At 46.3% G+C, this 26,400-nt stretch overlaps 2 long non-coding RNA genes across 2 annotated transcripts; both read left to right on the top strand.

The window, feature by feature from the left end:
* The first annotated feature begins 7,400 nt into the window (after positions 1-7,400).
* LOC115169400 (uncharacterized) lies at positions 7,401-10,150 on the top strand. Its single transcript, XR_003870861.1, has 3 exons — positions 7,401-8,023; positions 8,340-8,426; positions 10,039-10,150. It is a non-coding gene; the product is annotated as an uncharacterized LOC115169400 (long non-coding RNA).
* A 391-nt stretch (positions 10,151-10,541) lies between these two features.
* LOC115169401 (uncharacterized) lies at positions 10,542-26,224 on the top strand. Its single transcript, XR_003870862.1, has 2 exons — positions 10,542-11,530; positions 24,940-26,224. It is a non-coding gene; the product is annotated as an uncharacterized LOC115169401 (long non-coding RNA).
* Positions 26,225-26,400: the final 176 nt, after the last annotated feature.

Below are 26,400 nucleotides of genomic sequence, written 5' to 3'. Positions count from 1 at the left end.
TTTTTATAATTTCTGGGTCAAGATTCGGCTTTTTCAAGAGAGGCTTTATTACTGCCACTTTTAGTGAGCTTGGTACACATCCGGTGAATAGAGAGCCGTTTATTATGTTCAACATAGGAGGGCCAAGCACAGGAAGCAGCTCTTTCAGTAGTTTAGTTGGAATAGGGTCCAGTATGCAGCTTGAGGGTTTGGAGGCCATGATTATTTTCATCATTGTGTCAAGAGATATAGTACTAAAACACTTTAGTATCTCCCTTGAGCCAAGGTCCTGGCAGAGTTGTGCAGACTCAGGACAATGGAGCTTTGGAGGAATACCCAGATTTAAAGAGGAGTCCGTAATTTGCTTTCTAATGATCATGATCTTTTCCTCAAAGAAGTTCATAAATGTATTACTGCTGAAGTGAAAGCCATCCTCCATTTGCGAATGCTGCTTTTTAGTTAGCTTTGCGACAGTATCAAAAAGAAATTTCGGATTGTTCTTATTTTCCTCAATTAAGTTGGAAAAATAGGATGATCGAGCAGCAGTGAGGGCTCTTCGATACTGCACGGTACTGTCTTTCCAAGCTAGTCGGAAGACTTCCAGTTTGGTGTGGCGCCATTTCCGTTCCAATTTTCTGGAAGCTTGCTTCAGAGCTCGTGTATTTTCTGTATACCAGGGAGCTAGTTTCTTATGACAGATGTTTTTAATTTTTAGGGGTGCAACTGCATCTAGGGTATTGCGCAAGGTTAAATTGAGTTCCTCGGTTAGGTGGTTAACTGATTTTTGTCCTCTGACGTCCTTGGGTAGGCAGAGGGAGTCTGGAAGGGCATCAAGGAATCTTTGGGTTGTCTGAGAATTTATAGCACGACTTTTAATGCTCCTTGGTTGGGGTCTGAGCAGATTATTTGTTGCAATTGTAAACGCAATAAAATGGTGGTCCGATAATCCAGGATTATGAGGAAAAACATTAAGATCCACAACATTTATTCCATGGGACAAAACTAGGTCCAGAGTATGACTGTGGCAGTGAGTAGGTCCAGAGACATGTTGGACAAAACCCACTGAGTCGATGATGGCTCCGAAAGCCTTTTGGAGTGGGTCTGTGGACTTTTCCATGTGAATGTTAAAGTCACCAAAAATTAGAATATTATCTGCTATGACTACAAGATCCGATAGGAATTCAGGGAACTCAGTGAGGAACACTGCATATGGCCCAGGAGGCCTGTAAACAGTAGCTATAAAAAGTGAGTGAGTAGGCTGCATAGATTTCATGACTAGAAGCTTTTTTTTTGTAAATTGAAATTTGCTATCGTAGATGTTAGCAACACCTCCGCCTTTGCCGGATGCACGGGGGGTATGGTCACTAGTGTAACCAGGAGGTGAGGCCTCATTTAACACAGTAAATTCATCAGGCTTAAGCCATGTTTCAGTCAGGCCAATCACATCAAGATTATGATCAGTGATTAGTTCATTGACTATAACTGCCTTGGAAGTGAGGGATCTAACATTAAGTAACCCAATTTTGAGATGTGAAGTATCACAATCTCTTTCAATAATGGCAGGAATGGAGGAGGTCTTTATACTAGTGAGATTACTAAAGCGAACACCGCCATTTTTAATTTTGCCCAACCTAGATCGAGGCACAGACACGGTCTCAATGGGGAAAGCTGAGCTGACTACGCTGACTGTGTTAATGGCAGACTCCACTAAGCTGGCAGGCTGGCTGGCTAACAGCCTGCTGCCTGGCCTGCACCCTATTTCATTCTGGAGCTAGAGGAGTTAGAGCCCTGTCTATGTTCGTAGATAAGATGAGAGCACCCCTCCAGCTAGGATGGAGTCCGTCACTCCTCAACAGGCCAGGCTTGGTCCTGTTTGTGGGTGAGTCCCAGAAAGAGGGCCAGTTATCTACAAATTCTATCTTTTGGGAGGGGCAGAACACAGTTTTCATCCAGCGATTAAGTTGTGAGATTCTGCTGTGGAGCTCATCACTCCCCCTAACTGGGAGGGGGCCAGAGACAATTACTCGATGCCGACACATCTTTCTAGCTGATTTACACGCTGAAGCTATGTTGCGCTTGGTGACCTCTGACTGTTTCATCCTAACATCGTTGGTGCCGACGTGGATAACAGTATCTCTATACTCTCTACACTCGCCAGTTTTAGCTTTAGCCAGCACCGTCTTCAGATTAGCCTTAACGTCGGTAGCCCTGCCCCCTGGTAAACAGTGTATGATCGCTGGATGATTCGTTTTAAGTCTAATACTGTGGGTAATGGAGTCGCCAATGACTAGGGTTTTCAATTTGTCAGAGCTAATGGTGGGAGCCGTCGGCGTCTCAGACCCCACAGCGGGAGGAGTAGAGACCAGAGAAGTCTCGGCCTCCGACTCCGACTCACTTAATGGGGAGAACCGGTTGAAAGTTTCTGTCGGCTGAATAAGCGACACCGGTTGAGCATTCCTACAGCGTTTCCCTCCAGAAGCCATGAGAAAGTTGTCCGGCTGCGGGGACCGTGCGAGGGGGTTTATACTAACGTTATTATCTGTACTTGCTGGTGGCACAGACGCTGTTTCATCCTTTCCTACACTGAAATTACCCTTGCCTAGCGATTGCGTCTGAAGCTGGGCTTGCAGCACAGCTATCCTTGCCGTAAGGCGATCGTTCTCCTGTATATTATAAGTACAACGACTGCAATTAGAAGGCATCATGTTAATGTTACTTAGCTTCGGCTGTTTGAAGTCCTGACGAACCATGTCCAGATAAAACCTCCGGAGTAAGAAAGTTGAATGAAAAAAGTTGAGTGAGGGTAAAAAGTAAAAATATACGGTAATGAAAAAGTAAAAACCGTTAGGTAGCAAAGTAAGATCGGCAACAAAAACGCACAGCAGCGTAAACAAGTCTGCAAGTTGTGACCGGAAACATATAGTGTATGTATACCACCCAAAAGGGTACTTAGCGAGTAGAAGGGAAAAGGGGTATGTGGTCAGCATAGGTAATCTCCTATCTGTGCACATGCCTGCCCAGAGTAGAACTGTTTTGCCTACACACTGGGTTTAAAGGGATAGTTAATCCCCAAATCAATGATCATAAGGGAGTTTAGACCATTTCTGAGGTAAGAAAATGTCTGAGGGGATTTTTTGTCAAATCAAATCAAACTTTATTTGCCACATGCGCCGAATACAACTAGTGTAGACTTTACCATGAAATGCTTACTTACAAGCCCTTAACCAACAGTGGAGTTCAAGAAGAATAAAATATTTTCCAAGTAGGCTAGAATAAAAAGTAATAATAAAAAGTAACACAATAAGAATAAGAATAACGAGGCTATATACAGGGGGCACCGGTATCGAGTCAATGTGCAGGGGTACAGGCTAGTTGAGGTAATCTGTACATGTAGGTGGTGGCGAAGTAACTATGCATAGGTAACAAACAACAGCGAGTAGCAGCAGTGTACAGGGGGGGGGGGGGTCAATGTAAATTGTCCGGTGGTGATTTTTATGAATTGTTCAGCAGTCTAATTGCTTGGGGGTAAAAGCTGTTGAAGAGCCTTTTGGTTCTAGTCTTGGCGCTCCAGTACCGCTTGCCGTGCGGTAGCAGAGAAAACAGTCTATAACTTGGGTGACTGGAGTCTCCGACAATTTTATGGGCTTTCCTCTGACACCGCCTAATGTATAGGTCCTGGATGGCAGGAAGCTTGGCCCCAGTGATTTACTTGTCAGTCTCCTGAGGGGGAAAAGGTTTTGTTGCGCCCTTTCCACGACTGTCTTGGTATGTTTGGACCATGATAGTTTGTTGGTGATATGGACACCAAGGAACTTGAAACTCTCAACCCGCTCCACTACAGCCCCATCGATGTTAATGGGGGCCTGTTCGGCCCGCCTTTTCCTGTAGTCCACAATCAGCTCCTTTGTCTTGCTCACATTGAGGGAGAGGTTGTTGTCCTGGCACCACACTGCCAGTTCTCTGACCTCCTCCCTATAGGCTGTCTCATCATTGTTGGTGATCAGGCCTACCACTGTTGTGTCGTCAGCAAACTTAATGATGGTTTTGGAGTCGTCTTTGGCAACGCAGTTGTGGGTGAACAGGGAATGCAGGAGGGGACTATGTACACACCCCCAGGGGCCCCAGGGTTAAGGATCAGCATGGCAGACATGTTGTTGCCTACTCTTACCACCTGGGGGCGGCCCGTCTGGAAGTCCAGGATCCAGTTGCAGAGGGAGGTGTTTAGTCCCAGGGTCCTTAGCTTAGTGATGAGCTTCGTGGGCACTATGGTGTTGAACACTGGGCTGTAGTCAATGAACAGCATTCTCACATAGGTGTTCCTTTTGTCCAGGTGAGAAAGGGCAGTGTTTAGTGCGATTGAGATTGCGTAATCTGTGGATCTGTTGGGGCGGTATGCGAATTGGAGTGGGTCTAGGGTGTCCGGGAGGATGCTGTTGATGTGAGCCATGACCAGCCTTTCAAAGCACTTCATGGTTACCAACATGAGTGCCACGGGCGGTAATCATTTAGGCAGGTTACCTTCGCTTCCTTGGGCACAGGGACTATGGTGGTCTGCTTGAAACATTTAGGTATTACAGATTCGGTCAGGGAGAGGTTGAAAATGTCAGTGAAGACACTTGACAGTTGGTCCGCGCATGCTTTGAGTACACATCCTGGTAATCCGTCTGACCCAGCGGCTTTGTGAATGTTGACCTGTTTACAGGTTTTGTTCACATCGACAACCTAGAGCATTATCACACAGTCATCCAGAACAGCTGGTGCTCACGTGCATGCTTCAGTGTTGCTTGCCTCGAACCGAGCATAAAATGCATTTTGCTCGTCTGGTAGGCCTGCGTCACTGGGCAGCTCGCGTCTGGGTTTCCCTTTGTAGTCCGTAAGAGTTTTCCATCCCCGACGAGCGTCAGAGCTGGTGTAGTAGGATTCAATCTTAATCCTGTTTTGACGCTTTGCTTGTTTGATGGTTCGTCTGAGGGCATAGCGGGATTTCTTATAAGCGTCCGGATTAGTCTCTCGCTCCTTGAATGCGGCAGCTCTAGCCTTTAGCTCGATGCGGATGTTGCCTGTAATCCATGGCTTCTGGTTGGGATATGTACGTACAGTCACATCAAAGATCCATGCTCATGATGTTCATGATGTTCTTAAAGGAAAACACTTTCACATACTACATATTAAATGTTTCAATGTCAGGGCTTTATGTGGAAATATGAAGCGGGACAGAAAGCAATAGGGCAAAGGACTTTTTTAGTAAGAGTACTGGGAAAGAGCCGCCTCCCTCTCTCAGGGGGACGACTTTCTCAAGCACAGTCATGTCTCACTTCCTGTTGTTGAATCAATCAGTCATGTATTCTGGGAAACTGGCGTGTCAGCAGAGTTTCCTGCGGATGTTTGGCTGTCAAGTCAGTATCAGTCAGAAGTCACACATTTGGATACCATGAAATAAATAATGTGTGTGTGTGTGTGTGAATGTGTGTTTTATTTTTGGGTATGCCGTCTGTTTCGCCTGTAGAGCATGGTTGACCCAAAAGGAATCGATAAAAAATATATCCTGAATAAAATAAAGAAAAATGTACATCTGCACTTTCATCCCAAAATAACTGGACAGCGGGCACATTTGGAGAAGAGAGGGGGAATCTGGAGTGTGTTCCATGTCTTCTGACTTCAATGCAGTGTCCCTGCCTGCATGCTTTACTCCAGGGAACAGGACATCCTTCCTGTTGGGTTCATCCCAACAGTCTAAACTGGCTTCCTCTCCTCATCTCCTTACCTTCATCTGCACTAATCTGGAGACATGGGGTGGATAAAAGCAGTACAGTATGTTGGGGAAAAATGTCTTGTTGGGATCTACTTTCATCTATCCTGGATTGTTAAATTAGTGCAGATGCAGGGAAGAAGACGAGGAGAGGAAGCCACTTTAGACAATTGAGTTTGTTCTTGCTGGAATCTTGCTGTACTCCATGGAGGACATGGATTCCTCCTGATATGACCACACATGAGGCTAGAAATAGAACATTAAAAAATGGAGACTATTATCAGCTACGTTTTTATCTCAACAAGGCTTATTTAAATCAAACTTCAATGAACAGTACCCTGAACCACAGCTCTTATCTGTATATAACCTGACCAATAGTTTTCTTGAGCTTTGGACCTCATACTGCAGAGTATATATTTGCAATATATTAACTGCAGTTATACATCTATGAATAGCATTTTCTTTACGTGTATTATACTGTATTATGAAGGTAATATTTTCAATATATTACAAATGCACATAACTTGAACCGCAAACGTGTCATGCTCTTTCCTTGTTTACGTCTCTCTCACACCTCTCTGCAGTATGAGGTCCAAAGCTCAAGAAAACTATTGGTCAGGTTATATACAGATAAGAGTTGTAGCAATGGGTGTTGAAGGATAATAACAAAAGAGAGAGAGAGCAAAAGAGAGAGAGAGCAAAAGAGAGAGAGAGCAAAAGAGAGAGAGAGCAAAAGAGAGAGAGAGCAAAAGAGCAAAAGAGAGAGAGCGCAAAAGAGAGAGGGGGAGGGAGGGAGAGAACAAAAAGAGATAGAGGGAGGGAAACAAAAACAGACAAAGACGAAAAAAAATAGTTGTCCATATCCGGAGAGAGAGGATGATAGATTTCGGAGAAGCAGGGATGAAATAAGTGGGTGGAGGAAGGATATTTGCACTAGCTGAAAAGAGAGGATGGAGTGAGTTAGTGAGTGGGTGGATGGATGGAGGGAGGCAGGTGTGCCGGGAACGGTCTGACACATTCGTTGAAGCGGGGTGGATGGTGCGGTGCTATATTTAGCAACCGATGTGACAGGTTCTGGCTGCTTTTCTCTGCCTGTCTACGTCACTGATTCTACGCTGGCCCTCTGGGTGCTACCCATGTGACAGGTGACGCTGTTCTTTATCAATGAGGAGACTGGACCGGAATACTAAGCAGAGGAGAAGAGACCTAATACTTTGGACAGTACAGGATAAAATAACTTAGAATACAAATGTTAATATACTGTTGAATGAAATACAAAAAAAACAATTATAGAATAGAATAGGGTCACTGGTTATTGTGGAGTTGCTAATTCAATTCCAGATCTGTAAAATGTTTGGACTTTTATGCATGAATGGTAGGCTTTTATAGTCATCATGTGGATAGCATAATGCAAAGCATAAACATGAGTGTGTGAGGAAATCTCCTTCATATCACACACATAGCATTCTAACATGAGCCCATTCTTCTAAAATAAAATCCATACTTTTTTTCAATATAAATGATAGTTTGTATATGTCAAGCATAAAAAGCAGGCGACATTCTTGCTTTTCTGATACATCACCATCTTTATGAATGGTATGGTGCTTGGAGGTACAAGAACAGGGATGGATCCTGTCCACAAGTGGGAAGTAAGTATATAGAGCTGGCAAGACCATGCTGCCCAACACTAGGCTCTCGGTCATATTGATTGGCTAGTATGAACAGTGGGAGGATTTAACAGTAATCAAATACAGATGCTTCTACATACAGTTGGATGTGCGGGTTTGAGTTTGAGGAAGCCATGATATGGTGGTCTATTGTGGTTATCTATCTTCAGTTAGAAGCTTCGAAAAACGTATTGATGTACTTGGCTCCATTAACGAACAAAGACAAAGAAGATCTAACTAATTTTTATTTCGGCAGAAGCGTATTGGAGTTGTGTGGGTCAGTTCCAAAGAGTCTACATTTTGACAAGAGGACACTAGCTACTCTCTCTCATACGACCCAAATAAAGGGCTAGAATCATTCCCAAGCATTCCATCACCGTCTGACCTCCAGAACGTAGCCCAGTGAATGGACGATCATCAACCCGGCACACAGAGCTTCATTCCCCGTGAGGCTCCAGTCTCCGCGTCGGTACCTACTAAACCGCCCATGCGCTTGTCCATAAGCTCGACCACCGGCAACCGCTTCGAGCTCTCTGCCCATCTGGGAGAGATGGTGGAGGTGGTGAGAGGACAACTTTCACAAAAGCTCAGTGCCGAAGGAAAGATTTGTCTCGCTGCATAAGGAAGCGTGAGTAGCCTAACACATAACTCGATACAACATAATGTAGGTGGGTACACATTTGGTATAATTTCTTAGAAAATCATCTGAGGACCGCATAAATGGTTGCAATGTCATGTGAACTATTTCATTCCTGGTGCCTATAACTCCATTGTAAAACAGGCCTAAATATTATAAATGAAATGCATTTATGGGAATGCGTTCCTTGCTAAATATAATTTTAATCTCTCGTGTGAGCAAAAGACCAGAATGAATGAATAAAAACTCTTAAATGTTACCATACATCATTATGTAGTAAAGATCATGTCCTCTTACATGTCCACAGCTGCTTGAGTATAGGGAAACTCCAGGACCTGGGTATAGTTGATGGGAGTAAACTGATGCTGGTCCCAACTATGCTGGTCCCAACCAGGTATGGAGGAAACATGTCCGTAATGTTATGTATATGGCTTCATAAGGTCAGTAGATCATAAGGTCTGGAACCTTATGGCACAGGTGCATATTACTACTGCTGCTCTGGCTGTTCGCCCTGAACCACTTTAAAAAACAGAAAAATCACCAGATTTGCTGTATTTGCCAGAGTTTAGGCCTATTCATACAGTAGTTTATTCTAGCAACATTCATATGCATATGTGATCTTACAAAAATAGAAATTAGACCTACAGTATATACAGTGCATTCGGAAAGTATTCAGACCCCTTGACTTTTTCCACATTTTGTAACGTTAGCCTTATTCTAAAATGGATTAAATCGTTTTCCCCCCTCATCAATCTACACGCAATACCCCATGATGACAAAGCAAAAACAGGTTTTTAGTAATTTGTGAAAATTTATAAAAAATCAACAACTGAAATATGACATTTACATAAGTATTCAGACCCTTTACTCAGTACTTTGTTGAAGCACCTTTGGCAGCGATTACAGCCTTGAGTCTTCTTGGGTATGATGCTACAAGCTTAGCACACCTGTATTTGGGGAGTTTCTCCCATTCTTCTCTGCAGATCCTCTCAAGCTCTGTCAGGTTGGATGGGGAGCGTCGCTGCACAGCTATTTTCAGGTCTCTCCAAGATGTTCGATCGGGTTCATGTCTGGGCTGTTCATGGACATTCAGAGACTTGTCCCGAAGCCACCCCTGCGTTGTCTTGGCTGTGTGCTTAGGGTCGTTGTCCAATTGGAAGGTGAACTTTCACCCAGGTCTGAGGTCCTGAGCGCTCTGGAGCAGGTTTTCGTCAAGGATCTCTCTCTACTTTGCTCCGTTCATCTTTCCCTCGATCCTCACTAGTCTCCCAGTCCCTGCCTCTGAAAAACATAAACACAGCATGATGCTGCCACCACCATGCTTCACCGTAGGGATGGTGCCAGGTTTTCTCCAGATGTGACACTTGGCATTACATTTTAGTCATTTAGCAGACGCTCTTATCCACAGCGACTAACAGTAGTGAATGCATACATTTCATACTTTTTTTTTCTCCGTACTGTTCCCCCATGGGAATTGAACCCACAACCTTGGCGTTGCAAACACAAGGCTCTACCAACTGAGCCACACGGGAACCAGGCCAAAGGGTTCAATCTTGGTTTGATCAGGTCTGAGAGTCCTTTAGGTGCCTTTTGGCAAACTCCAAGCGGGCTGTCATGTGCCTTTTACTGAGGAGTGGCTTCCTACTGGCCACTCTACCATAATTGGTGGAGTACTGCAGAGATGGTTGTCCTTCTGGAATGTTCTCCCATCTCCACAGAGGAACTCTGGAGCTCTGTCAGAGTGACCATTGGGTTCTTAGTCACCTCCCTGACCAAGACCTTCAATTCTGCAGAAATGTTTTGGTACCCTTCCCCAGATCCTTGCCTTGACACAATCCTGTCTCTGAGCTCTACAGACAATTCCTTCAACCTTATTGCTTGGTGTTTTCTCTGACATGCACTGTCAACAGTGGGACCTTATATAGACAGGTGTGTGCCTTTCCAAAATGTTCCTAATGCACTACTGTCAGTCTAATTTCTATTTTTGTGTTCCTTTGCTTTCTTAGACCCGTCCATCCGGAACAGAGCAGACCATAATGCAAGCTTTGGAGAGTTTAACTGAAACTCAGGTCTCTGATCTCAGTGGATTTTGTGTCATAAGATGGTTGTGTAAATATTTCATCATTTTTTCATTTTAGTCATTTAGCAGATGCTCTTATCCAGAGCGACTTACAGTTGTGAATGCATACATTTCATACTTTTTTCTTTTTCCCCCCGTACTGGTCCCCCGTGGGGATCAAACCCACAACCCTGGCATTGCAAACACCATGCTCTACCAACTGAGCCACACGGGAAGTCTCGCTATTGTTATTTCACTGCTACTCTTTAATTACTTGTTACTTTTATCTCTTAGTCTTATCTGTATTTTTTGAAATGGCATTGTTGATTAGGGGCTCGTAAGTAAGCATTTCACTGTAAGGTCTACACCTGTTGTATTTGGCGCATGTGACTAATAAAATTTGATTTGATTTGAAATAGGCATGTAAAGGTTATATTTACATTGGTGTTTCTGACTCACTGGTTGACCTTTTCTTGTGGCAGCAGGTCACAAATTGTGCTGCTGGGATTGCACAATGTGGTATTTCACCTAACAGATATGGGAGTTGGTCAAAATTTGATTTGTGTTCAAAATCTTTGTGGGTTTGTGTAATTTTAGGGAAATATATGTCTCTTGTATGGTGGTACATTTGTCAGGAGGTTAGAAGAAAGTGCAGCTCTGCTTCCACCTCATCTCTCTCTCTGATCAATGTAATGTGCGCTTGTGTGTTTACAAAGAATTTCAAACAGTTTTATCTGGGCCCATTTGATACAATGAACAACATTTTTGCTCACCAGACTGAGAATAACAACAAAACCTCCATTCGAATGCCTTTGTGTCTACAGCAAGGAGTTAAGTTCTCAGTAAATAGCTCTGAATGTCTGGAGCCATTACATTAGTGAGACTGTACATGTATTAACAATCTTTTTAGTTATTAGATCCTGTTTAGACTCACTAAACTTGTCACTAGATTTGTTTTGTTTTAACTTATTACAGCTTGGATCATTCAGGATCCTTGTAATGGAGAAATGCAGCAAACAAATGAGTTCTGAAAAAAGTATTAACCGAGCCATTCCTCCCTCTCTATCTCTGCAGGTCAGTGATTTCCTGTCTGGCAGTTCACCCCTGACCCTTGCCCTCGGGGTCGGTGATCACTTGATGTTTGTCCATTTACAACTGGCCCCCCAGAATGTTGCTGGGCAGCAGCAGAGACACCTCATTGCCCAGAGCGCGGGCATGGCTGGGGTTGAACAGGTGCATCCTGTGAAGTGTGGATCCACCAGGTTCCCTTACCCCCACCCTCACCCCTCCCCACCTCTTCTCCAATACCCCAGCAAATGGAGAGAAAGCCTCCCCTTTAACCTCTTATGTCACCTACCCCTCTCACTCACCTAGTGCCACCCTCCGCTCCACTCCCCCTGCTCAGATCCTGGACCCCAGAACCCACCACCTTCCCAGAGGTGAGACTCAGATTTTGCACATTTAATGAAACTACATTATTATGTGAATATTATGCTTTTATTGTCATTTGCTAATGTTGGTTGAATACTGTTAAGAACACTATTTTGGTGATCATTTTCTATTGGACTGTGGCCTCCAGGTACCATCTTAGTGATTGATATCTGGGCCCCTAAGCCATAAAATCAGCCATAGGTGCTTTCAGGCACTTAAGATGGTTCAATTGTTTAGTCTATTCAGCCCCCAGGGCAACCTTGATTTAAGGTTTTGGAACAAGGCACGGAAGGATGAAGCAACGAACAGATACTGTATATAGTGTATATGCCTGCTTCCCTCTGGAGGGGACAGATTATTAGGAACCGTTCAGAAGTGTCGCTTTGGTGCACAGTTTTGTCTAATAAAACTCTAAAATATACTGTAGAAGCGATTTGCATCATCTTTCGCATCCAGCATTTCTCCACACCTTGACCAGTTTTCAAATCCTAACAATACTTCAAAGCCTGATCCTGTTAGTAAGGCAGGGAATAACTTTTCAATCTAATGTAGTTACAGATTTATTGTAATATTATGAAATGACAAGTAGCCTATTGATATAATTATTATACAGGCTCTCTTATGACTAGAGAGGGAGTGTCTAATATGCAACTGTCATGACGTTGCCCTCTTTGGGTACAGCGAGCACAGTTGACCCTATTCATTTTAAGCTTACCCTCTTGTTTGAGGAAGATAAACAAAAGTCCAACATTATTCAGAGCCAAAGGATGTTTTAGGTTTTGTTATACAGCGGGTGGGTCTAATCCTGAATGCTGATTGGTTAAAACCACATTCCAGCCGGTGTCTATTCCACAAGTTACCACCGGCTAAAATGCCTATACTCTGTTCCATCTGACTGCGCAATCCACTGTCTCATCAGCCCAGCCAGGCAATGTATAAACCTGACCTCTACTATAAAAACATGAAAAATCTCACATTTCCTTTAGACTAACATTTAGTTTTCAACAGTGGAGAATTGTATACACCTTGCTGTCTGTCTCTCTGACATTTGCAACATTGTTTCAATATTCAAATTCAATCTCCAGTTGTCCATAGTAATGAACTTGTCGGGAGTCTGGACAAATAGGCAGGCAGCCTAATAAGGAATGTGAACCTATGCACTTTGGAACTTGAGAAGATGCTGTTTAAAATGCTGTTTAAAATGGCGTCGCTTGAGGATCAAGACAGACGCAATAACGTGAGGGTCACGGGGATTGCTACAAACCGGGAGGGAGGTGATGCAATTGCTTTCCTGCAAGAAATCCTTCCCAAATGGATTCCGTCACTTGGTACTACTCCGATTCAAATGGAAAGGGTCCACAGGATCTACAACCAAAATGCAAAGAAGGACAACCTATAGACCATGGTCTTCAAGGTTCTCAGATACCAAGACTGCAACGCTATTCTACAAGGATGAAGCATGAAGCAAGAAAGAATGTGCCAATCCAAGAAGCCCAGGAGAACCATACGTTTTCATGCGGACTACTGTTCATTCACAATTCAGCGAAGGAAAGCATTGTATATACCCTCTTTTCTGATCTTTCCCGCCACCCTGCGACTTACTTTCAGCGGTGAGCAGCTCTCCTTCCCCTTGGCAAAAGAGTCAGAGGAATTTTGGAGAAGTCTCTCCTGGCGACAGGTCTACACGCCACGCCTAAACTACTGTAGCCAGGTTGGCTGCACAGCTTCACAAGAGTTACTACATGATTCCATATGTGTTATTTAATAGTTTTGATGTCTGTCATGTCCTGACCAGCAGAGGGAGTAGTGGTGTAGTATTTTGGTCAGGACGTGGCAGAAGAAGTCTGTATGTGTTGTCTAGTATGTCTGTTTCTGTGTTAGTCTTGTGACTCCTGATCAGGAACAGCTGGGGATCGTTGTTCCTGATAGGGAGTCATATATTTAGGAGTATGTTTGTCACTTGGGTTTGTGGGTGGTAGTGCTAACACTGCTAGTCTTTGGTATGTACGTAGCCTGTTAGCCGTTTTTGTTTATTGTTTTTCCCGTGGATACTTTGCTCTTATACATTAAAAAGATGAGTATCTACATTTCACCTGCTACAGTTTGGTCTCTTCAACACGGCTGTAATTATGACAATGTCTTCACTATTATTCTACTATGTAGAACATAGTAAAAATAAAGAAAAACCCTGAAATGAGTAGGTGTGTCCAAACTTTTGACTTGTACTCTATATACATCTTCAATAGAGTTTGAGCCAGACAAATGCAAGCCGTTTTTAGATAATCTTGATATGTCCGTATTGGATGAGAAGCAATCTGCGGATCTGGGTCAACCCATCTCATTAGAGGGACTGTAGTCAGCACTGAAAGGTGTTAAAAAGGGTAAATCACCTGGCCCAGATGGCATTCCACCTGAAATGTTACTACATTTTTGGGACATTTTAGGACCAGTATTATTGGAGTCAATGTTTCGGCTAAGTTTTTTTCATGAGCATACTAACTCTGCATTAATCTCTCTACTGCTAAAGAAAGGGAAAGACCACACAGATTGTAAAAATGATCGTCCGATATCTTTAATTAATTCTGACCAAAAATTGTATGGAAAAGTATTTGGATAAGTTGATTCACATGGACCAGTCAGGTTTTATGAAAGGTTGCCTTGCAGCTGACAATGACCATCGATTAATGCAGGTAATACATGACACCCAACAGCTGGACACACCGGGTGCTGTGCTGTCTCTAGATGCCGAGAAGGCTTTTGACAGGCTTGAATGGCAGAATTTGTTTGCTGTCTTGGAGAAATTTGGTTTGGGAAATAATTTAATTTATCAATATGGTTTGTGTGTTATATGCTAACTCTGTTGCTATGGTTTCTACTAATGGCATACACTCAAGTCCATTCCCTGTTTTTCGGGGACGTAGACAAGGAGACGGCCTATCCCCAACGTTATTGTCACGGTTGTCGTCTTCGTCTTCTGACGATAATGCGAAATCGTCATCTGAAAAGGTAGACCAATACGCAGCAGGTACGTGTATGCTCATCTTGAGTTTTATTGACTACAGAAAATGAACGTACAAAGAAACGAACGAACGAACAACTACAAACAGTCTGGCCAAGCTAAGCTTAACACAGAACAATCACCCACAAATCACAAACACAAACACACCCTCATATATGGGACTCTCAATCAAAGGCAGATAGACAACACCTGCCTTCAACTGAGAGTCCCAACCCCAATTAACCAGACATACTAGACTAGACATAGAATAACTGAAAACCAAACAGTGCCCAAAAACCCCGGAATACTTAAACCAAATGACCCTTCACCAAAACACACCACCCCGAACCACATAGAACGAATACCCTCTGCCACGCCCTGACCAAACTACAAAAACAATTAACCTTATACTGGCCAGGACGTGACAGTACCCCCCCCTTAAAGGTGCTACCCCGGAAGCACCTTAACAAAAAAAAATAACCCCAAACAATACCCAAAATAAAAATTCCCCCTTACTAAAGGGAGGGTGGCTGCCGTCAACGACGGCACTGTGCTACACCCCCCCCTCCCCAACTCACCTATTTTTGGAGGTGGCTCCGGCTCAGGCCGTTCCAGGCTGTCTGGGCAGTCTGGCAGCTCGGGACAGTCTGGGCAGTCTGGCAGCTCGGGACAGTCTGGGCAGTCTGGCAGCTCGGGACAGTCTGGCAGCTCGGGACACTCTGGGCAGTCTGGCAGCTCGGGACACTCTGGGCAGTCTGGCAGCTCGGGACACTCTGGGCAGTCTGGCAACTCGGGACACTCTGGGCAGTCTGGCAACTCGGGACACTCTGGGCAGTCTGGCAACTCGGGACACTCTGGGCAGTCTGGCAACTCGGGACACTCTGGGCAGTCTGGCAACTCGGGACACTCTGGGCAGTCTGGCAACTCGGGACAGTCTGGGCAGTCTGGCAACTCGGGACAGTCTGGGCAGTCTGGCAACTCGGGACAGTCTGGCCACTCGGGACAGTCTGGGCAGTCTGGCCACTCGGGACAGTCTGGGCAGTCTGGCCACTCGGGACAGTCTGGGCAGTCTGGCCACTCGGGACAGTCTGGGCAGTCTGGCCACTCGGGACAGTCTGGGCAGTCTGGCCACTCGGGACAGTCTGGGCAGTCTGGCCACTCGGGACAGTCTGGCCACTCGGGACAGTCTGGGCAGTCTGGCCACTCCGTCAGTTCAGGGCAGTCTGGCCACTCCGTCAGTTCAGGGCAGTCTGGCCACTCCGGCAGTTCAGCGCAGTCTGGCCACTCCGGCAGTTCAGCGCAGTCTGGCCACTCCGGCAGTTCAGCGCAGTCTGGCCACTCCGGCAGTTCAGCGCAGTCTGGCCACTCCGGCAGTTCAGCGCAGTCTGGCCACTCCGGCAGTTCAGCGCAGTCTGGCCACTCCGGCAGTTCAGCGCAGTCTGGCCACTCCGGCAGTTCAGCGCAGTCTGGCCACTCCGGCAGTTCAGGGCAGTCTGGCCACTCCGGCAGTTCAGGGCAGTCTGGCCACTCCGGCAGTTCAGGGCAGTCTGGCCACTCCGGCAGTTCAGCGCAGTCTGGCCACTCCGGCAGTTCAGCGCAGTCTGGCCACTCCGGCAGTTCAGCGCAGTCTGGCCACTCCGGCAGTTCAGCGCAGTCTGGCCACTCCGGCGACTGTTGACTGGCGGGCAGCTCCGACGACTGTTGACTGACGGGCAGCTCCGACGACTGTTGACTGACGGGCAGCTCCGACGACTGTTGACTGACGGGCAGCTCCGACGACTGTTGACTGGCGGGCAGCTCCGACGACTGTTGACTGGCGGGCAGCTCCGACGACTGTTGACTGGCGGGCAGCTCCGACGACTGTTGACTGGCGGGCAGCTCCGACGACTGTTGACTGGCGAGGCTGGGTTCACGCACTTGCAGTTTAGTGCGGGGAGCGGGAACAGGACGAGTCGGACTGGCTGGACGCACTTCCGGGTCCGCACGAGAGACAGGAGCTGGAAACCCAGGGCTATGGAGGCGCACAGCCGGTCTAGATCTTACCTCCTGCACAACCCGCCTTGGCTGGATGGAACTAGTAGCCCTGTATGAGCGGGGTGCTCGTACAGGGCAGACTGGGCTGTGCAGGGGCCTGATGGTAGCCGTGCGTAGAGCGGGAGTTGGGTAGCCTGGTCCTCGGAGGCGTACCGGCGACCAGATGCGCTGCGCAGGCATCCTCCTACCAGGCTGGATGCCCGCTCTAGCACGGCACCTGCGAGGGGCTGGAATAACTCGCACCGGACTGTGCATGCGTATGGGTGAGATAGTGCGCTTCTCAGCGAAACATGGCGCTCCCCACCTCATACGCTCCTCCATATAACCACGGGTAGCTGGCTTCCGGCTCTTCCTTCGCCTAGCCAAACTACCCGTGTGCCCCCCCCCAAAAAATTATTGGGGGTGCCTCTCGTGCTTCTCCCTCAGCGCGTCTCTGGCCTCGTACCATCGCCTCTCCGCCTTGGCTGCCTCAATTTCCCACTGCGGGCGCTGATAATCCCCAGCCTGATGCCAAGGTCCGGCCCCGTCCAGAATTTCCTCCCAAGTCCACTTCTCCCGCCAGTCCAGCTCGAACGCCGTCTGCTCCTTCCTCTGCTGCTTGGTCCTTTGGTGGTGGGTGATTCTGTCACGGTTGTCGTCTTCGTCTTCTGACGATAATGCGAAATCGTCATCTGAAAAGGTAGACCAATACGCAGCAGGTACGTGTATGCTCATCTTGAGTTTTATTGACTACAAAAAATGAACGTACAAAGAAACGAACGAACGAACAACTACAAACAGTCTGGCCAAGCTAAGCTTAACACAGAACAATCACCCACAAATCACAAACACAAACACACCCTCATATATGGGACTCTCAATCAAAGGCAGATAGACAACACCTGCCTTCAACTGAGAGTCCCAACCCCAATTAACCAGACATAGAAACAGACATACTAGACTAGACATAGAATAACTGAAAACCAAACAGTGCCCAAAAACCCCGGAATACTTCAACCAAATGACCCTTCACCAAAACACACCACCCCGAACCACATAGAACGAATACCCTCTGCCACGCCCTGACCAAACTACAAAAACAATTAACCTTATACTGGCCAGGACGTGACAGTAATTCATTTTGTTGCTAGAGCCTTTAGCACATGTAACGCCCTGGCCATAGAGAGGGGTTTTTGTTCTTTATTTTGGTTAGGCCAGGGTGTTACATTCGGTGGGCGTTCTATGTTCTTTTTTCTAGGTTGGTTTGTTTCGTTGATTTTGGCCGTGTGGCTTCCAATCAGGCACAGCTGTAGTTTGTTGTTGCTGATTGGGAGTCACACATAAGTAGCCTGTTTTTTCCTTTGGGGTTTGTGGGTGATTGTTTTCTGTTTCGTTCATTTTTGACCAGACAGGACTGTTTACTGTCGTTGCTATCGAGTGTTTTGTTTGTAGTGGTTCATTTTTATTAAATATTTAAAATGAATACACATCCTCCGCTGCACCTTGGTTTTCTTACGACGAAAGCCCTTACAGAATCACCCACCAAAAAATGGACCAAGCAGCGGAGGAAGGAGCAGCGCAAGGAGAAGAACCAGGAGAGGAGCTATCTGGAATCGTGGACTTGGGAGGAAATCCTGGATGGTAAAGGACCATGGGCTCAAACTGGGGATTATCGCCGCCCGCAGTGGGAGATCGAGGCAGCGAGAGCTGAGAGGCGCTGGTATGAGGAAAGGGAGCGCAGCAGACACGAGAGGCAGCCCCCAAAAAATGTTTGGGGGGCACACGGGGAGATTGGCGGAGTCAGGAGGTAGACTTGAGCCAACTCCCCGTGCTTACCGGAAGCAGCGTGGTACTGGTAAGGCACCGTGTTATGCTGTGAAGCGCTCGGTGTCTCCAGTGCGCGTTCATAGCCCGGTGCGCTATAGGCCAACCCCCCGCAAGTGCCATGCGAGTGCAGGCATCGAGCCAGGACGGATTGTGCCAGCTCAGCGCGTCTGGTCTCCGGTGCGCCTTTTCGGTCCAGGTTATCCTGCACCGGCTCTGCGCACTGTGTCTCCAGGGCGCTGGGAGGGTCCAGTTCGCCCAATGCCTGCGCTCCGCCCGTGCCGGGCCAAAGTGGGCATTCAGCCTGGAGTGTGGGTAAAGAGCCTACGTACCAGAACTCCAGTGCTATCCCACAGTCCGGTTTATCCTGTGCCTCCTCCTCGGACCAGGCCTCCAGTGGGTCTCCCCATCCTGGTCAGTCCTGTGCCTCCTCCACGGACCAGGCCTCCAGCCAGGGTCGCCCGCCAACCGGGCGCAACCAGAATCGCCCGCCAGCCGGGCGCAGCCAGGGTCGCCCGCCAGCCGGGCGCAGCCAGGGTCGCCCGCCAACCATGCGCAGCCAGGGTCGCCCGCCAGCCTGGCGCAACCAGAATCGCCCGCCAGCTGGGTGCAGTCAGGGTCGCCCACCAGTCCTCCGGCGCCACCTAAGTGGGCAACGCCGAGGGTGGAGCGGAGGCCACGTCCCGCACCTGAGCCGCCGCCGTAAGAAGGCCCACCCAGACCCTCCCCTTCAGAGTCAGGTTTTGCGGCCGGAGTTTTTTCTAGGTTGGTTTGTTTCGTTGATTTTGGCCGTGTGGCTTCCAATCAGGCTCAGCTGTAGTTTGTTGTTGCTGATTGGGAGTCACACATAAGTAGCCTGTTTTTTCCTTTGGGGTTTGTGGGTGATTGTTTTCTGTTTCGTTCATTTTTGACCAGACAGGACTGTTTGCTGTCGTTGCTATCGAGTGTTTTGTTTGTAGTGGTTCATTTTTATTAAATATTTAAAATGAATACACATCCTCCGCTGCACCTTGGTTTTCTTACGACGAAAGCCCTTACAGAATCACCCACCAAAAAATGGACCAAGCAGCGGAGGAAGGAGCAGCGCAAGGAGAAGAACCAGGAGAGGAGCTATCTGGAATCGTGGACTTGGGAGGAAATCCTGGACGGTAAAGGACCATGGGCTCAAACTGGGGATTATCGCCGCCCGCAGTGGGAGATCGAGGCAGCGAGAGCTGAGAGGCGCTGGTATGAGGAAAGGGAGCGCAACAGACACGAGAGGCAGCCCCCAAAAAATGTTTGGGGGGCACACGGGGAGATTGGCGGAGTCAGGAGGTAGACTTGAGCCAACTCCCCGTGCTTACCGGAAGCAGCGTGGTACTGGTAAGGCACCGTGTTATGCTGTGAAGCGCTCGGTGTCTCCAGTGCGCGTTCATAGCCCGGTGCGCTATAGGCCAAACCCCCGCAAGTGCCATGCGAGTGCAGGCATCGAGCCAGGACGGATTGTGCCAGCTCAGCGCGTCTGGTCTCCGGTGCGCCTTTTCGGTCCAGGTTATCCTGCACCGGCTCTGCGCACTGTGTCTCCAGGGCGCTGGGAGGGTCCAGTTCGCCCAATGCCTGCGCTCCGCCCGTGCCGGGCCAAAGTGGGCATTCAGCCTGGAGTGTGGGTAAAGAGCCTACGTACCAGAACTCCAGTGCTATCCCACAGTCCGGTTTATCCTGTGCCTCCTCCTCGGACCAGGCCTCCAGTGGGTCTCCCCATCCTGGTCAGTCCTGTGCCTCCTCCACGGACCAGGCCTCCAGCCAGGGTCGCCCGCCAACCGGGCGCAACCAGAATCGCCCGCCAGCCGGGCGCAGCCAGGGTCGCCCGCCAGCCGGGCGCAGCCAGGGTCGCCCGCCAACCAGGCGCAGCCAGGGTCGCCCGCCAGCCTGGCACAACCAGAATCGCCCGCCAGCTGGGTGCAGTCAGGGTCGCCCACCAGTCCTCCGGCGCCACCTAAGTGGGCAACGCCGAGGGTGGAGCGGAGGCCACGTCCCGCACCTGAGCCGCCGCCGTAAGAAGGCCCACCCAGACCCTCCCCTTCAGAGTCAGGTTTTGCGGCCGGAGTTTTTTCTAGGTTGGTTTGTTTCGTTGATTTTGGCCGTGTGGCTTCCAATCAGGCTCAGCTGTAGTTTGTTGTTGCTGATTGGGAGTCACACATAAGTAGCCTGTTTTTTCCTTTGGGGTTTGTGGGTGATTGTTTTCTGTTTCGTTCATTTTTGACCAGACAGGACTGTTTGCTGTCGTTGCTATCGAGTGTTTTGTTTGTAGTGGTTCATTTTTATTAAATATTTAAAATGAATACACATCCTCCACTGCACCTTGGTTTTCTTACGACGACAGCCCTTACAGCAAAACATCTAAGGCAGAATGTAATTGCTTCTCCTATACTGATTAAATCTTCCTCTCATATCATATCACTATACGCGGATGATATTCTCATATGACAGATATTCAGAATTCAATCTCATCTTTATTATCCACTTGAAGAATTCAAATTGCTGTCCGGGTATAAGATAAATTGGACAAAATCAGCATTAATGTTGCTGAATGAAGCAGCCAAGAAAGTTTCACTTCCACCAAGAATTCCTATGAAAACACATCTCACTTATTTGGGTATTAGTATACAAACATCTCTGCATGGTCTGGTGAAGTTTAATTATGAGAAAATGTACAAGGAGGTTGAACGAGATTGAACCATTTGGGAGAAGTTGCCTGCTTCTTTACAAACTAGGGTCGCTTCCATAAAGATGAATGTGTTGCCATGCATTAATTTTCTGAGCATGATGATCCCACTCCCTCCACCAGTAAGCTATTGGGGAAGGATTGATAAATGTATACGTAAATACCTTTGGAATGGCAAACATCCAAAGATTAGGTTTGAGGTGTTACAACGACAGAAGTGTAATGGTGGACTTGCATTAGCAAATCTTTGTATTTACTACCAATCTTTCCAGTTACACCCATTTAGATCATGGTTTGATCAGTCTCTTAGAGAACTATTGAGGAAGAACTTGTTTCATCTATATTGCAGGATGTGTTATTTTCTGGTATATCTAATAAGAAATGCATGCTGTAATTTGGTCCTATTATTTCTAATACTATAGAGAATTTTGGGAAGGTTGAGAAGTGTCTAGGTGGTAACTGGAAATGGCATGTCCATACCCCTCTACGGCATAACAAGGCTATTACTTCAGTTAATAAACCTTTTGAGTCTAGACTCTAGAGCCGGGTCTGCAAAAGGGGTCAATAATCGATGGGATATATCGTACTGGACACCAGATTTCATGCAAAACAGGCTCACTGTACTGTGACCTATGTAACCTCAATACACTTGGCACATACAAACACATGATATGGGATTGTCCTGAGGTTTATGAGTTTTGGAGGAAAGTGTCATATATTCTCTCTGACATGATTGATAAAACTGTACCCCTTGAACCAATTAGGCTGTTGCTTAACGATGATACATGTATGCAGCAGAATGAGAAACAGCAACAAGTTTGGCTGGCTGGGTTGACTGCTACCAAAAACTTGTTGTTCAGCGCTGGTTGCCACCACATGACCTTCATATAAGGAAATGGCTAGCATCCATTCAGGATGTATTTTTGTATTTATGATTGTGATCCAATAAAAAACAATTGTTCACAAAAAAGTATAACTAAAGGAAGTACAGCTAGTTTGCAGTCTTTCCAGCTTCAGTATGAACTGTTTGTGTTAGATGTGCTGTTGTCTAGCTCCTCTGAACAACAGTGTCCTGACGAGTGTACACATTTTCTATGCCAGGCAAAACCGTGCCTCATTAGATCATTGTTATGGATGTTAACAATAAGTTAACATTGTTATGGTTGTCCAAACAGCTTAAACAAATGCAAATGCAGCTACTTTGCTGTTATGCTGGCTGCACTTTTTGACGTGACAGTAAGTTAGCCGTAGTTAGCTAGCTAGCAAGCAAGGGATAAGAACGTTACCAGCCAGTTGTAAGGGGTGTGTAACTGGTGGCAGGGAAATCAAACGCAAGAGAGCAGAACTTGGTGAATAGCCGGAGCAGTTTAATATATAGAACTAACGGCATACAAAATAACAAACACATGGGTACAAAACCCGTAGCGCACCAGTAACACATAGCACGAGTACTTACAAATAAACAATTCCCGACAAGGACATGGGGGGGGAAACAGAGGGAAAATATACATGTAATTAGGGAATTGAAACCAGGTGTGTGTGAAAACAAGACAAAACAAATGGAACATGAAAAATGGATCGGCGATGGCTAGAAGACCGGTGACGTCGACCGCCAAACACTGCCCGAACAAGGAGAGGAACCGACTTCGGCAGAAGTCGTGACACCAGTATGGCAATTTAACATTTAGAACAAACAACTGGGTCGCATCCATAGATACAGAACAAAAAGACTCAACGACTGGGTCGCGTCTCGGGCAACTTAACCGACCAGCCGGCTTGGGTAGCAACCCTAGATTTGTATCGGGACTATATCTTGTGAAAGGATGAAATAGTATGAATAAATTCATCAAAATAATGTCAATCATTACTTGAATATGTTGGTAATCTGTTGTATAAAAGTGATTATGCCCTCGAAGCCGGTGTTTGGAGGATACAGTATATTGGCACGGTTTGCCAATAACACCCGTACCAATATATCCTCCAAACACCGGCTTCTCTGGAATTATCACTTAAGTATACCATGCAGTCTTCATTCAACTCCCTCTCTTCATAAAACAACTAATGAACCAAATGAATGATATAGAGTCTCTTCATTGTCAAGGCTCAGGAGAAGACCCAGATGCAGACAGTTTCGAAGTAACAAAAGTTTATTACAAAACAGTGGGGCAGGCAAACGACAGGCCAAGGGTACGTAATCCAGAGCAGAGTACGAAAGGTACAGAATGGCAGGCAGGCTCGAGGTCAGGCAGAGGTCATTAATCCAGGGTTGTGTGACAAGGTACAGAACAGCAGGCAGACACAGGGAAGGAAGAATGGTCAAAACCTGGGAAAACAGGAACTAGAGCACACCAGGAGCACGGGAAAACCGCTGGTAGGCTTGCCAAAACAAAATTAACTGGCAACAGACAAACAGAGAACACAGGTATAAATACACTAGGGATAATGGGGAAGATAGGCGACACCTGGAGGGAGGTGGAGACAAGCACAAAGACAGGTGAAACAGATCAGGGTGCGATGTTCATTCTCTTTATTGAAAACATATGTGCCACATATGCATTCAATAAATGTTCAGCATTCCGTTTTTTCCGCGGAGTATTCCCAGTCAATGGTTTGTCACCTAGTTCTCGTTCCTGCATTCCAGAACTCTAGTGTTATTTGTGGAAACCAGTCCAGCCTTCTTAAGCTAGACCCACAATGGCTGCAGTGTTATGGTTCTGGATAGAATAGCCAAGTTTAGACAGAAACTGTCACGGCTTTCTGACAGATAGTACCAAAATGCAGCGTGTTCGTAGTTCCACATTTTTAATTTATTGTGAAACTAAATGCAATACACCAAACACTTTAAATAACAAAATAACAAAGCCGTAACGCAGAGCAGGTAAACACTACTCAAAAATTAACAACCCACAAAACACAACAGAAAAACCCCAACTTAAATATGATCTCCAATCGGAGGCAACGAGGACCAGCTGCCTCCAATTGGAGATCAACCCAAAAACCCAACATAGAAATAGAAAACATAGAAATAGAAAAACACAAAAACAACCCCTGTCACGCCCTGACCACTCTACTAAGGAAAATAACCCCTTACAAGGGTCAGGACGTGACAAACAGCCTCCCCAGGATAGACCCACAATGGCTGAGTTCTGGTTCTGATGAGTGTCCAAGTTTAGACAGGAGCGGCTGTGCAGCAGAGAGAACACTGGTTGTGAGGGTATGTTTGGAAAGGAGGAAATGGTTTCTATGCCCCCATTCATGAACTAGGGCTGTTAATATTCGCTCCCTCACAGTGTACGCATTCATTTGTTTCCCAGTCTGCAATTAATAAGAACATCCCCTGAGTGTGTGCATGTGTGTGTGAAAGAGTTATGCTTGCGGGCAGTCAGACCATAGTGTGAATTACCTGTGTGTGTGTATGCGTGCTAATGTGTGCGCATGTGCTCACGCGTTTGTGGTTTTATGAGTGTTTTGGGGCAGAGATAGAGCATGTACATAGCCCTCAGGGGTCAGTTAGTGACACAAACAGTCACGTACACAAAGTAACAGGACCTTAACCTTTTCACCGGAATACGTGAACTAATGTACTTTACCACCACCTTTTCACCCTATCACCGGAAGCATACTAATACTAACATGTAATCCTCTGGGTCACATTGTCAGGGAAACAGCACTGCTCAATTCTTAGAATTCAAATATATTCAATGTTCATGGTTCCATCCATCGAATTCTGTGTTCAGTGAACAATGCTAGGCTGATTACATGTGTGGTTCAATGTAAATGTATACACTTCCTGAGTTCCTGCTATAACAATTTTTCTCATGACTCTTCTTCCCCTTCCTCCCCCTCCTCTTTCCTCTCTCCTTTCTCCTCTCTCTCAGTAGACCAGTGTTTCAGTCAGTCCAAGGAGAACCAGGCATTGTGCTGTAAACTGGAGCGTCTTCAGATATTGACGCACCAGAGACGCCTGCATAGATGGGCACTCAGGGACACACGCACCTCACGCCCCTACTCTCCTCACCACCATCAGCCCTGATCGCCTGGACGACGCAAAGCCAACACCAGGCACCATAGCAACAGCAACATGTCCAGCAGAATAGCTCTTCCCTGGAGATGCCATGGAAACCTGAGCTGCCCTCCAACCTTGTGATGGCATAGGAAAGAGAAAAAGAGTGAGAGGGAGAAAGTCCCAGTTGGTATTAGATAGAACCTTGCGGCCCAGTCCGCCTGTGGGGATACCTAGGTTACCCCATTGGCTCACAGTGAAAAACTAGACTTTATTCAAACGCAATTTTTTGTTTTAGTCAATTACAAAACTATATTCAAAAATAGTAAAACATGTCTAAAGATTACTTTTCTACAGTACATGTAGCCTACTTGGACACCGGGTTGCCACATTTCCCACTCTCCCATGCCGAATAGACTGAAGCCACAGGGCTCTTCTTGCAGGCTCTATTTCCCTATGTGGGAGCATTGCGAACCATAAATCGGGATTTTTGACCTGGTTACCTGTACATTGAACAACACATCAGCTCTTCTGGATTTTTTGTTATTTCTGTATAACAAAAAAATCGATGACGAAGTTGGCTGTTTTACAATGGCCACACCCACAAATATTCTTTCATATTCCCAAGGGGAATTCCTTCTTATGACGTGAATATCAACTTGGAGTATGGAGTGGTTTTTGAGAGAGAGGGATAAGAGCCAGACTGAAAATGTATGATAGATAGAGAAAAATAAAGGATTGAACTGGACACCAGTTTCTGGCTCCCATTTGTACGTCATTGTCTGTCCTTCTGAATGGCTGAATAGGAGAAATAAGCTGTCCATTTTGCCATTGATGGCTAAGACTCACTTGACCTGACTGCACAAGGATTCTTCAAAAAGACAACTGTTCCCTCCTTTTTTGAAACATAACTTCAGTATTATGTTGCGTATATAATTGTTTAGATACATTTTTTAAAGATCGTTTATACTCCTTTGACTGAGCACCCTTTCTACAGATCATATGACACCTCTTTACCTCTATCTTTGTCTATTTTCCTGGAGTCTGTTGGAGCCGGACTCTGTCTGAATGTGACTCTTAACGTTTTCAGAAGGACTAAGTTTTGTCTTCCAGTAATCATCACTGTAACTACCATTTAAACTCTCTTGTCATCTGACTCACCACATCTACAGTTGCTGTCGTTATTATTGTCAGAACTATGTAGCGTTATTTATTGATGTCAAATACAGACATGTTTTTGCAAATATTTATGTAGGGGTGACATAATCATTGTATAACAGTATAACCAACAATTATGGACAATAACGTGAACAAAAAAAAATTGGCATCCTACTAC

The sequence above is a fragment of the Salmo trutta genome, chromosome 31 (genome assembly GCF_901001165.1).
Source record: "Salmo trutta chromosome 31, fSalTru1.1, whole genome shotgun sequence".
Classification (NCBI taxonomy): domain Eukaryota; kingdom Metazoa; phylum Chordata; class Actinopteri; order Salmoniformes; family Salmonidae; genus Salmo; species Salmo trutta.
This window is presented reverse-complemented; position numbering and strand designations above follow the sequence as displayed.